The sequence below is a fragment of the Paralichthys olivaceus genome, chromosome 4, assembly GCF_024713975.1.
Source record: "Paralichthys olivaceus isolate ysfri-2021 chromosome 4, ASM2471397v2, whole genome shotgun sequence".
Classification (NCBI taxonomy): domain Eukaryota; kingdom Metazoa; phylum Chordata; class Actinopteri; order Pleuronectiformes; family Paralichthyidae; genus Paralichthys; species Paralichthys olivaceus.
In genome coordinates this window covers 20,134,008-20,148,324 of record NC_091096.1, presented here as the reverse complement: position 1 = coordinate 20,148,324, position 14,317 = coordinate 20,134,008, and the positions used below count along the sequence as shown (strand labels likewise).

The 14,317-nt window shown below is 39.2% G+C and overlaps 1 protein-coding gene across 9 annotated transcripts in view; it reads right to left on the bottom strand.

The window, feature by feature from the left end:
- The window catches only part of ncor2 (nuclear receptor corepressor 2), an 86,499-nt gene extending 75,318 nt beyond the window's left edge, over positions 1–11,181 (bottom strand). For all 9 annotated transcript variants that reach the window (XM_069524145.1, XM_020093835.2, XM_069524147.1 and 6 more), the window contains exon 1: positions 10,900–11,181. The gene's annotated coding sequence lies outside the window, so the exon portion shown is untranslated. The remainder of the gene's footprint in view (positions 1–10,899) is intronic.
- Between the last annotated feature and the right edge of the window lie 3,136 nt (positions 11,182–14,317).

Here is a 14,317-nt window from a genome sequence, read left to right as displayed (position 1 = left end):
ATTCTTGTAAGCACGGTGGAGTTTGATTTATAAAGGGAACAATGCCTACAGGTGTGTGTGTGTGCACCATTATATAAATCTGAATATTTATTTGCATACGTCATTTTCGGCCTTTGTGCACACATACTTTTTTAGGATGAATCCTACGCAGTTTTATAAATGATGCCCCAGCACTCTACCTATGAATGATTCCTCTGGGAGACACCCACATATAAATGTATCTAACCACACAGTGAAAGCACAGAACAGTATTTACTTTTTTTCCACATAAAAGTCTCTGTAATCTTTACCTAAAATCTAATGCATTCTTCTTTGAGTTCAAGTGAAATTTTGCACCAAATTTGAAGAAATTCCTTTAAGCTGATCTTAAGATATTATGTTAAAGAAAAACATAAACATACTTTGTGAGGCCACCAGGACCTTGACCAAATGTGTAAAGTGCACATTATAGGCCAAACTGTAAACAAACTTCCCTGGTACTACAAATATCTGTCAACCAACATGCCTGAGATGTGCATAATAAACCACCACTAACAAGAGCATCATTATTATCAGGGCTTTTTCTACTAGTAGCACTGGCGCTCCTTACTGACATTTTTAGGGGCACCAGCACAAGATTTAGGCTCACCACTTACGACATACAACACAACACATTCAGATTTTTTCCCATCTCGACTGTTTTACTGCTAAATGTTGGTAAATATGGTAATAAATAGAAAATATATACAAAGTAAGAACCATAACAAAACAAGGAGCTTCCTCTTGCAGAATGCCTCTCCTTCCCCTCCTTTTAGAGCACGTCCCCCTGAGGACCCCTAGGGCCTGGCACCTCTTAATCCTCTTCTGTGCTAAGAATCCTGTTATATTATTCTGAAATTGGCTATTCTGGACTCTTGTTACTTTAGGTGCATGCTGATAGGGCTGGGTATCGCCACTGATTTCCCAAATTGATTTGACCACTTAAAAAAATAATAGTATAATCCTGCAAGTACACCCTTTCAAAGAGCAATGAACTTTCCATTCTTAAGAATCTGTCTGACATCTGAATTAGAATTTAAATTATTAAAATAGCCTCAATAAATAAACCTTAGATAAAACAAACTACACATACAACCAAAACAATAAATAAAATGGACTCTGGCTCTGTTAACAAGAATTGCTCTTGAGTAAATATTGAACATTTGGCACTGGGTAGATGTAACCAGCTCGATAAACAGGATGGGATAGTTATGATTTAGATGACAAACTTACGATTGTGTATTTAGCTTTTTTATCAATGGTGTCGGATTCATGAATGACTCCTTCTTGTCCATGTCACGTTATGTGTTGCACTGAGCGTGCAGAAAATGTTGACGACTCATTTTTCATGATGTTTAAATGCAGCCTCATAAACTCTGGTGCTAATCAAACCCTAAGTAGACCTCATGTACAGATCGGGTCCTAATAACTTGTGATGAGTGTTGGTGTTTATTAGTTAAAGTGAGTGCACGTCAGCAGGAGTGCGGAGGGAGGGCACAGGAAAATCCAGCACAGTACAAACCAACTGCTGCTCGTGAGTGAGGGCGGGGCCCCGGGGCCTGTACGTGTGTGTGTGTATAGACTCCAGCTCGCTCCCGGTCTGAGGAGTCTGGGAGCACACACACAAAATTTCGCTCACTCCTGGTATTTCATGTGATAGTCTATACATTGAGGATTTTAACAAAAACAACAGGCATATTTGCAAGTCGCAATGGTGTGTGTAGTTATAACATTTTGTCTCACTGCCTCCAAAAATTGTTGCATTATGCGACTACATCATCGCAGTCTGGAATCCTGATTATGCATTTTCAAAATGACATGCTGTTCCATAAAACTACAAATATCTCCAATTAGATGCTTTAACTACTGTGTAACTACTTAAATGATCATTCAATGCTGTTCAGTTGATTTCTGCAGCCAGTCAGACGTTGGAGCGAGGGATATCGTCTCAGCAAACACAAACAGAGCTCAGATCATAATTCTGTCCATCTCGTACTATTGGTTATGGGGTAGCCAGCCTCAGCTAACCTTTTTGCACACATTGAAGTTACTTTGCATTTTCCCTTACTAAACTTCTAACAACACGTTACAGCTGCCCTCACAAAAAATGTCAGCGCAGACAGTTTATACCATGGCATTTAAAGAATCAATATTTGATCATTCAGATAATTAGCCAGAAAGTCTTTTTGTATCCCACTCTACTATTTAGATGCTACAGTCGCTAATGAAATGCTAATGAAAACCTTGGTGTTGTAGTGAAGCACAACTCAACTTGAGTCATTGAATCAGAACATTTCAAATATTTATTCAGGTGTCTAACATTAGCTCCGCCTGGCTAAAAGATTGTATCAAACTACACTTTCAAATGAATTCATATCAATCTGATAATACAGTAAATGAGTTGCCCCTAAAAATGTCACAACATATACATGATTGAGGAATAGTAGATCAATAATGTGTTTAACTATTGGTGCACAAATGTATTCTCAGTAGATCCACATATATGGTACTTCACAAAACACACCTCAGTTCAGGACAGTGTGACAACATCACTGTGACGTATGAGGTGTCGCCTCCCTCTTTATTCTCATCTGGCTCTGCAATTAAAGTACACCTGACATTCAGCTCTCCATCCTGAGGAGGAAATAAAACCGAGAAGTATACTTGTCTGCCGAGGTGACCTACTTCCTCCTCACTGCTACTTAATTATTCACAAGCTTTGAAATGTGCTTCTGTATGGCAGCATGCAACCCGAGAGCCTCTGTTTGCCCCTCATGACAGCAGCCTCACAGAGCTTCCATTTATGCATGAGAGGGTTCAAGTGTGTGTAGAGTGTGCATGTGAGAGCACTGCCAAATACTAATAGCCATACATGCCTGTGTTATTTACAGACAACAAGACAAACAAAACATCCCACATAGATTTGATACACAAGGTTTTGAATTATGGACAGAGGTTTTTTCTTCAGTGGAAGAGAAAACTCCAAACATCTGAAAACACTGAGCAGATGTCACAGCAGCAGCTCCGTGTTTTGATGTATTCAGAATACTAATTTGTTCAAAACTGCGCTGTCATGGATCCAGAGCACATGTCAAGGCAGGAATTCAATCCTTCCACATAAGCACACCATAACCTGTAATTACTTTCCACGTAGGACTTCATACCTTTCGCTGTTACATATCACTCAATTCGTATTTTCACAGTTGGATCATCGAACCTGAGGTGTGTGCCCTTGGCTGCCCTTAACAACATGCTTTCCAGAATCTCAAAAACTTACTGTGCTGAATACACATTCCTGGCACAAAACAAAGGCTAATATGAGAAAATAAAATTCCATCAGTGGTCAACTGATATGGCTTCTTCAATAGCCTGGGCAGAGCTGCTGATGGCAGATATATAATGACAGTATTATGTTGTTGTTGTTTACTGATGAAAATCTGTTTGATACTGATATATTATTCACTTAAACACAGAGAAAAACTGAAAATGTCAACAAGTGCACTGTTTAAGTTTATTCATTTTAAATTAATACATTGAACAAAACTAAATAAATAAATAATCAAAAATCTCTGTTGAAATATACCTACGACTTCCTGTTAATGTCTGCAGATGTGAGTGCAGTGCTGGCCTCGTGAGCGCAGGCATCAGCCAATGCCAACTATCGCAAACTGCCAGATTTCACTAAATGCTGCCCACAGCTGTAGCCTACACACAAACAAGAGCAATGTCCTGTAACATGCTGTCATCTGTGTTGCGTAATGGAGTCAAGTGAATCACTTACCAAAGAGCCATTTCTAATCTCTACTAATCCGCTGTTTGCCTCTCTTTTAGTATTTTTAAATATGGGTGACTCTTTTGAATAGCAACTTCTTTTCATGGCAAGAGAAAAATCTAAATAAAAAGTCTGATCCAGTGTGCCCCAAAAATCCTGCATCGGTACGGGCACTACCGAAGATACTAACAAACTGAGAAAGTCTTTTACATACACACACACACACACTCAAACCCCCACTATCTCCCAATACTATCACACACTCATAGACTTGTCTGTCATAATGGTACTGGCTAAAAACATTGCATTTGTGTTTTTTCCAAACAGACATGAAACAAAAACCGATCTTATTTACATATAGAGCAGGAAACTGAGCTCATATCTAAAGCTTTCACTCAAATCACATGTGATGATGCATTCTCATGCCAGATGTATACCAACAACCTGAGGCGTATGTTAAAGCCATGTATGACCAGAGCCTTGGTGTCACATATTCAACACAATGAGAGAAGTGAAAAATGATTATGGTTTAGTCAGGTCATATAATCAACAGATCCATGTCATGTGGGAGAGAAGGACCCACATCATGACACAGTAAAAACAAAAAAACAAAAAAGATCAGTATGGGCATTTTAAACCCATTGGAGCTAGTTTGGGATCAACTGGAAAGAAGGTGAAATCAAAGCAAACTAAATGAGTAATACATTTGTGGGAACTTCACAACACAGCTGACACAACTCCACTTACACAATCAGGTATCAGTGCAGCCAATCACAGTCATAGTGAAACAGTGCTGACAAGGCCTCCACAGTCTACTAGAGTAGTCTTGCCCTGAAAGTGCCGTATAATTAAGATTTTTACATTACATATCATTTAGCTGACACATTTATCCAAAGCGACTAACAATAATGTGAATGTTTAAAGAAGTCTGAGACAATAACAATATAGGAAGATAGATTATACTGTACAGATTTCAGAGGAGCGGGTGACTTTAGATTATTACAGTTTTGCAAGAAACTCACAGAAAATAAAAATATTTGTACTTAAATTAGAGCTTAAAGCATGCTCAACCTTCATTCATTTATTCATTGTTTAAGCATTCAATGTGCAAGCATTGCTCAAGTATTTTACTTTACATTAAAACAAAATAAAACAGGCATAATCAACAGCAATTAACCTGAGGAGCAGGTATTATATTGGTTTGATTAGATTTGAATTAGTGAAGCTAGTTACAGTGGGAGTCATATGGAACCCCATATTATACCTCCCTCCTCCTGTTAACATCTACTACCTTACAACTACATCCTAAATATGAAAGTAGAAGGCTAATAAAGATGCAGGGGGAAAGATCACAAGGCTACAAGCTAATGGCTACTTTTGAATAAGCCAACATGCCACAATCATGGTTTTTCCAATTGGACATTACTAAAAATAGAACTGCTCAACTTCATTCCCAACACAGCCACTTGAAGTGGCACTGTGTCCAGTTCACTGGTACTTTTGATTGTGAGTAATTTGAGGCAGTGCACTAGACCAGCTGTGCTTGATCATAATATTCTACCACCGAGTCAAGCATTACATTCTCCACACACGAAACCTACCAGGTGCAGTGCACTAGTGAGCAAGAAATGCTAGCCAGCTGGGGTTACTCATTCAGTGAGAGGGAAACCGGATGGGAAGAGGGAATGCGCCTGGGAGGCAGTTTCACGGTGACTGCCTCATATTTCCCTCTTTGGTTTCTGCATGGTAACTTAGGGGTTTATAAAGTGCACTGCAACATACCAAAGTTGTGTCACGTCCCAATAATCACTGTTTCATGTGCTATTACAATAAATATAAAATGTAGGTTCAATATACAGCGTTAAATGCTCATTGGCAGTTAAATTAGAATAGAACTATGACTGGATTTGCCTAAATTAAAAGAGCATTGATAAAAATAATGAAATTATTTCTGAAAGCTTCTGAAAATCCAGATTTCAAAAAGATACAATATCTTAAGGCCCGAAACACCCAACAAAGAGGGCGTGTTGGGCTGTAGGTGTAGGTGGGGGTTGTCATCCATAATATAGCATGTTGAATCAGGATGTCAGTGGCCCGTACACACTTGGTATTAACATGAGGTTTTTGTGATTCCGATCTCCAGTGGACAGCACTAAATACAAGTGTGAACGCATGCAGATCAGATATACATGGAAATGCTTCCTGGGCCACATATGGAGCTCCTGCTCGATTGACTTTGAATCAAATGCATTTTTCTCTTCACTTGATTTGTTTCTGACCACCTCCACAATATTAACACTGATCACCACAAAATGATCAATACTACTAAAATCAATACTATTAAAACCTTTCTTCACAGCGCAGTTGCACAAGATTCATTCAGACTCTACCTCTCTTTCACACGCACACTCATGCCGACACAGACACACACTCTTGTGTGACACACTTGTGTACTCAGACTGTGTAAAAGCAACATAACTTGGTCTTTGTGAACAGAAATGACAGACGTGTTTGTTTGTTCAAAGGGGAAAGGTGAGATCAGATCGGATATCGGATCATGATATGCATGTTGGGCCACATTTTAATGCCATATGTGAATGCACGCACTCAGAGCTGTCCACTTGTGATGGGATTGCAAAATCTGTGTTTAATACCAGGTGTGTACAGGGCCAGTGTGTACATGTTGGTTATCAAGCTCGAACACAGATCAAGCAAGCAAATCAGTTAAGTGCAGCTCTGTGTTGCCACTGGTCTACCAAATGTATTTAATTCAGATTTTAAAGGGCCAAATACAATTTGATTTTTGATTTGATATTTATAATACCAATTTGGCATTAATATAGAAAGATCTAATGATGTAAATTGTACAAGGAGCCCTCTAAACTGGCGCATTATTAAAATAAGTGTTTTAGTGATAAGAATTAGCACTGAGAGTTAGTTACACTGACATTATATTTATTTAACACAACACTTTAAAAGGTGTTTTGTTTCGCACAGAGCACATAGACGATAGAGACAATATTTCACATCAAAAAGTGAAAAGGTAAATAGGTAATATATTGAGCATGGATAAATATTTCCAGTGTATTATGTACAAAAACTTTAGATATTAAAATTATATCACCACACAGCCAGGGTAAATATGATGTACGCTACTTAAAGGTCCAGTGTGTAAGATTTAGGTGAAAGGGAATTATTGGCAGAAATTTAATGTACTTTAACTAGTTCATTTCATCTAAATTGTATGAATTGTAGTTTTCTTTACCCCAGAAAAGGCCCTTTATATTTAAATACTTTATATTTACATCGAGGGGACCCTCTCTACGGAGGCCACCATGTTTTTTACATTAGTCCAGACTGGACAAACTAAACACCTTTTGAGTTTTTGTGACAATTAAAAGCTACCACAGGTTATTTTTCATGTTTGGAAGAAGAGGGTGAGGTGAGGGGTGTTCAGCTGCAACATGCAATTTCAACAATAGATATCACAAAATTCTACACACTGTACTTTTAATGTAAATAAATGATGACTCAGAAAAACACTTTTCTGTGATGTTGAATCAGAAGAGGGAGTACCTTACATGAACAGGTTTACTAAGCTCCAATGCTAATAATCATGAACAAATATCATTAGCAATGCAGAGTAGAGCACATTTCCCTGCATCTTCTAACTTTTAGCTGGTGCTGAGCTTCGCAGACCAGCTACACAAACAATAATAAAAATGGTGCTGGTTTGTCATATCAGCTGTAACTTATTAACTGGATGAATGGCCAAAATTAAACTTGGCTGTTGTGTGTACACTGTTTGTCTGGTCACATATAGTTAACAATATAAGAACAGCCACGTTGTAACACAACTAGATAACCTCAAGTGAACAGAGTGTTTCATCAGCTCTAACAAAATCAACAGATCGTTTCAATTGAGTCATCCATTCATGGCATCCAAAACAAACCCTCATTCATATAGCAGTGGTATATTCCAGTGAAACAAACATTGCAGCCAAGCAGCTTGGGCAACATTCCTGTAGACTATTTACAACATATACCATGTTTTCAATACTTTCTCATAATTGTTATGACACAATAGCAAAAATGTACATACCTTTTGTATAGTATAAACAAAGTAGTACTAATAAAAAGGGCTGGGTGGTATCTGTACTTTTTGGGTATATCAACAAATCTTCAAACAAGATAAGGATGAGACAATACTGCTCTTATCAAATACATCTTGATTTTGCATTATATAAACTGTGGCTTCCGCAAAGCTATGCCAGTGCCATCTCCCTCTCATACTCTCCACGCAGCCAACCCCCATTCTTCCTCTGCATCTGCACGCAAACACAAACTTACTTGCATACAAGTTCTCCAACCTGGGGAGGGGGTTACAATGCACCAGTTTACATTGACTGGGAAGAAAACCCCATTTTGTTTTGATCACATCTGCTTTAATAAAAGTGCTTGTGACATCTCACATGTGGCTTTGACTTACAATAGAACATTTAGCCCACGCCATAGAAAAGACTGACATATGCAGTGTGTCACCATTCAGACTAAAATATAAGATGCCTTTGGCTGCATATCGCCCATAAGTTTAGAAAGATATACATTTTGAAATATTATTGTGGTCGCTCAATTCATCACTTAATTGATATTGAACCACCTCTATGCGAGGGACAGTCTGCTTAAGTGTAGATGTAAATTTATGACGGCAATAATTTTGAAGGTCAAACTAAAATTCTACAGAAATCTTCTGTAATTCATGATGATGCAACATGATTTTCTTCATGCAACAATTCACTGTGGGGAATTATCGTTTACAGACAATAAAATCAGCAAAAAGTCTCCTGGTTACAGTTTCATAACTATGCTGTGTTTCATAATACAAGCATAAATTGAACTAGCAGTGAATAGGTCTCCCTAAGGCAACACACAGAGCACAGGATTATCTTTGCCCCCATTACCCTTTTGGATAGGGGAGAGAAATCTCATCCAAACTGCCGAGCTTAAACTGTACTAAGAGAGCACATAGCCAGTAACGTCAGTCTCTGTGCTCTCTATAAGGCCTTGTCACACACACAGACACTCACTCAGGTGAACAAGCTTAGAGGCAAATATTTGTTCAGATGTAAAGTATGTCTTACTTATTCTTTTTTTTATATTTCCTTGTGTATGACTTACCACTAATTGCACATAATTATGATGTAGTTATGGTCCAAGATGTTGCCACAACACTTTACGAGTATATCGCTTCTGGGGGGCTGTCCAAAGATATTTCAGAGACGGGTATCTCAAAGCACGGGAATGAAAGACTACCTGTATGTCCAGATACCAGCAGCAGTTAGTGATAATATATGTTTCTGGATTTTTAAAGAGAACAAATCTTTCAACAAAGAAGCAGTTCCAGTAGTATGTTGAAAATTGTTTGACTGCTGACAAAGCTCAACGAGCACTTGGTCAAATGAGAAGTAAAATGAGCTTGAAGATCACTTAAATGTTCCAGTCTTATAAATTGTGACGAGTCATAAAAATCTCCACAAAATAAACCAGAAAGGATACTAATCAAACATAATGACAACCTAAGCAATACATTTATGTAAACATGCTCTGAGTGAAATCAGTAACTCATTGTCGTGTGTGTGTGACTCTTGTTCGACAGAGGGTCAAAGCTTCTTAGTGTTGTTTCTCAACCGCATACTCATTAGTTGTGGCACAAGATAAAAACATATAAAATTAGTGTTCAAAGTTTCTGGGGTTCAGTGTTTTTATATTCACTAAAACTGCGGATGTTAGAAGTAATACATAATGCAACTGCGATGACACCTTCCCTAACAGGCACAACTGACTGTGTCACAATTTAAATTCAGTCTCCCTTGAGTCCAGAGGCAGTGATGATAATGGCACATTATGAAATGTTCTCACACTGATAAGATAAACACAGAAAGAATAGCATACAGTATCTGACTGTTTATTATGGAAGTGGCTGTAGAGACAGGGAAGCTGACAAAAACCGACTTTCACACTGTACCACAACAACAGATGTTTACTTTGTAGGTCACTGGTCGTCTCATTGAGCTGTGTTTTGTCTAGTGGCTTTACACAAGAGATCTGGCTGTTTTATCAAGATGTCAACAACGTGTCTGTGAATCTGAGCCTGAAAGTTTGACAACATTCCGCTCAGTAGGCAAAGGAGACGTCAGCATTAAGCAACAAACTGTGCTATATTACACTAATGTAAACCCATTCAACCACTCGTCTAGAAATCAGGTTACAATGTTAAAATACTCAGATTGAGAGACACTGACCAACTCCAAACCGTGTAATGTTGTCAAAACAGCAACAACCCGTCACAACCAGCCATTTAACGCTAACTCACCCAGCGCACCCACTTCCTTAGGTCAGTGACTTGACATCCAGCTGGTTATACAACAGTAATAAGCAAATCACAGATTATCATCCAGTTCACAACAAAGCAAAGAGCCACCGGTCGACGACAGCTCAGCTCTCGGTCGCATCATGTCCACTTGATGGTAAACCAACGCTTTTGTGCAGAGCTAAGTTAGCAGGTTAGCAAGTTAGCCAGACGCAACGATAATTATTTCCCCTCAGTAGAAAGTTGACATCATTTATTGGTAGTGGATATTGGTATAGTTGTGGTGGATGGGGCGTGTTTACACAGATAACACCGATGAATGGTTAATTGTGTTCAGCAGAATTGACGTTAGCTGCTCCGCAGTTCTGACAGCTAGCTTGGGCAGCTAGCACCGTTAGCTAGCTTAGCCTAGCCATGTAGCACGTGTTCCTGATTTATAAAATAATGAACAAGCTGCAGAGATCCAGTCAACAAGGATTGCTGTAGTGGGGCGAGCAGACCGCTAGTTCGACCGACCCCTAACGCTACGTTTCCCGGGGCTTCGACGACCCGTGTGGCAACGTATAGCGTGGAAAAGGTCAATACTGCTGTATGTGTATGTGTGTGTGTGTGTGTGTGTGTGTGTGTGTGTGTGTGTGTCTCCTCCAAAGAATAGCCGGACCCCGTCGACCAACAACAGAACAGACAGACGCCCCCTCCCCCTCCCCAAACCAACGGACAGCCATGGAAGCTAACTAACCTTAGCGGTGGGGCCAGAGGAACCATTCGGCGGTGTTATCCTACAGTAGCTAATGTCCCGCTCCTCGTCAGTCGGTCCTGTGTCGCTCAAAGAGCCGCTCGCCTCGATCGAGTGTCTCGCTGCTGAATTAATCCACACGAAAGAGTAGTGTTCGCTTTCATTTGTTCCGCTGGCGGTTTTCAGCTATGTCGTGCGTGTTCCCTGCACAACACAGTAGTCTGGTACTACTCCCTGAGCCGCCGCTGCTGAGACCATAGCGGGGCTGAACCGCCTCTCTCTCTCAATAGGTCCGCATGCTCTCTCGCCCCTCCTCTTTACTAAAGCGCTGCTCATCTCCCGTGTCTGTGCCCACAACTAATCCACTCACATTGATGCAGTGCTGATGGAGCCACTGATCAACCACCAACACATGGAGGATCTGATTTCTATTCCTGCACATAACCTAATCTATCTATCTATCTATCTATCTATCTATCTATCTATCTATCTATATATCTATCTATATGTTTATCTATCTATCTATCTATCTTTATGTTCATCTATCTATCTGTCTGTCTATCTATCTATCTATCTGTCTATCTATCTATCTATATGTTTATCTATCTATGTATCTGTCTATCTATCTATATGTTCATCTATCTGTCTATATGTTCATATAAATATATATATATATATATGTTCATCTATCTATATGTTCATCTATCTATCTATCTATATGTTCATCTATCTATCTATCTATCAATCAATCTATATGTTCATCTATCTATCTATCTATCAATCAATCTATATGTTCATCTATCTATCTATCTATCTATCTATCTATCTATCTATCTATCTATATGTTCATCTATCTATATGTTCATCTATCTATCTATCTATCTATCTGTTCATCTATCTATCTATCTATGTATGTATGTATCTGTCTATCTATCTATACGTTTATCTATCTATATGTATCTATCTATCTATCTATCTATCTATCTATCTATATGTTTATCTATCCATCTATCTGTATGTTCATCTATCTGTCTATATGTTCATCTATCTATCTATATGTTCATCTATCTATATGTTCATCTATCTATCTATCTATCTATCTATCTATCTATCTATCTATCTATCTATCTATCTATCTATCTATATGTTCATCTATCTATATGTTCATCTATCTATCTATCTATCTATCTATCTATCTATCTATATGTTCATCTATCTATATGTTCATCTATCTATATGTTCATCTATCTATCTATCTATCTATCTATCCATACTTAGTGTTTAGTGTTACAATCAGCTGAATCTCTAAATCCCTGCTGTTCCTCCATATTGTTTTCACACATTTACATACTGTATTATTAACAACATTTATTGTCCCTCACTCTGCAGCTGCGAGGATCAACCCATCTGTGTTTTCTCTTTCTCCTTCCCTCCCTCGCTCCAGTCTGAACTCAGGTTCCAGAAGAGGTCATCTGAAGCACTGACCCTCTGGGAAGCCTACATCTGTGCTGCTTGATGCCCATGGAGAAGTACAAGCTGTGAATACAGTGACTTAACACTGAAGGATAGTATTTGGCAGATCACAAAATCCCATGCTGTGTTCATAGTTGATGACTGTGTTGAAGTCACCAGCCTCTAGATGGTCTTAAACTTCTCATCATGCTTTAAATGGCCACACCGCCTTCCAAGACCACCGCCCATACTGCAGCTATTTCACACACAGAGAAGAGTATTTAAGTCAGTTGAGCTCATTAACCTGCTGTTACATCATCCTGCGTTTGACAGACTAGGGTAATTAGTTTGGGTTCATTTTATGTTGTATAATTATGGTTATATATTACTGTAAGCCATTCCCTTGGACAAGGTGCTGGCAACCTGACTTTTGCCATATAACTATCTGGCACACTTAAGACAGGCTAAATCCTTACTTCAGTTTTAGCAGCAGCCTTTCCGATGATGTCAGACAGGATTGTTTTTCTTCTGTCATGTTTTTTTTCCTGCTGTGTGGTTTGGAAGACCCCCTCTAACCGTCACTGTGACCACCATGTATTCACTGAGCAAGAAAGAAGACTGTTTATTTCAGCTGTTTTCTGAACCCAGGCATCTGTTGGCATAATCTACCCCCCTCTCTCTGCAATGCCCAATTTGTCAGCTCACTGATAAAGCACAAATGTTTCTCACTTGCCAGTTTTGATGTCAACAGCTGTGTTTCATCTGCAGCCAGAACCCCCTCTAGGGTTAAACAGAGCTTCACAGATAAAAGCACAAATGGACAAATCAACTTCGGGGAGAGATCTCAAAATCTCACCACCAGTGAATATTCAATATCTGAAGAAGGGGCGCTTTCAGAAATTGCAAGAATATATTTGCAGGGGGGGTGCACCAGAGGTGTCTCTACTATATGATACTAAAAAGAACTGGAGAGGACTGTTTCAATAGACAGAGCCCACATGAAACACACCACTGAGAGCGAGTGCATCAGCTACACAGACTTCACAGATTTCAAAGGCTGTCAGTTGATAGATGAACTGCAGAAAGTCATTACAGCTCTGAAATAAAAGATGAACAACAGACGAGTCTTTGCAACAGAGAGGAGGCTGGAGGGAAAATCCTCATCAAAACAGCACTCTTAAAATATGAGCTGCTGTCTGGAGTCGATGAGATTAACGCAGTCTCCCCCTTTGTGAATGATCAGCTTTGATTACAAATTCAAATACTCTGTAGCTGGGCCCATCTACCTAAACTACGGCTGATTAGAGACACAATTGCGCACTGCCATTCTTAGTTTTTCATTGTCTTCAGTGGCAGATCTAAAGGCGTGTTCACTTAGACTTCGATTAATTGGATTCAAGTATGATTAAATTAGAAACATACAATCTTTGCATATTTTAATAAACATGAAATATCTCTAATTGAGATCATGTGTCCTACGTATAATGTGATTTTCAGATGAAGATGATGGATACTGCTTGGAACATGTTGCTATTTATAACCCTGGTATAATTACATGCCAGGTTCTTCCTTTGGCTATGATGTACATTTCTAGCAGAGACATAATTCATTTTGCCATTGCCAGCATTTATTATTGTCATGCCTGGGCTCAAGTCAAACAGCATGGGAAAATGATCTTTCTAGTAGATATCAGAGACAGAGGGCAAATAGAGCGCGGGGAAAGGAGCCTGTTTTTCTACCTGCTTAATCATGAAGCTATTTTCCTCGCATCATTAGCAAATCAATCTCGGTTTACGGTGCGCAAGTCACAGCTGAATCTCATTCACAGCCACAGGACTTCACCGAGCTGCCTCCTCGCCTCCACAACAAAGACAGCACTGAGAGCAGAAATGGCACCATTGCAGGGAAGAGTCTAACGACTGCCTGCATTGTTGGAATTCCCGCTTAACTTCCTGAGTCTGTCCACACT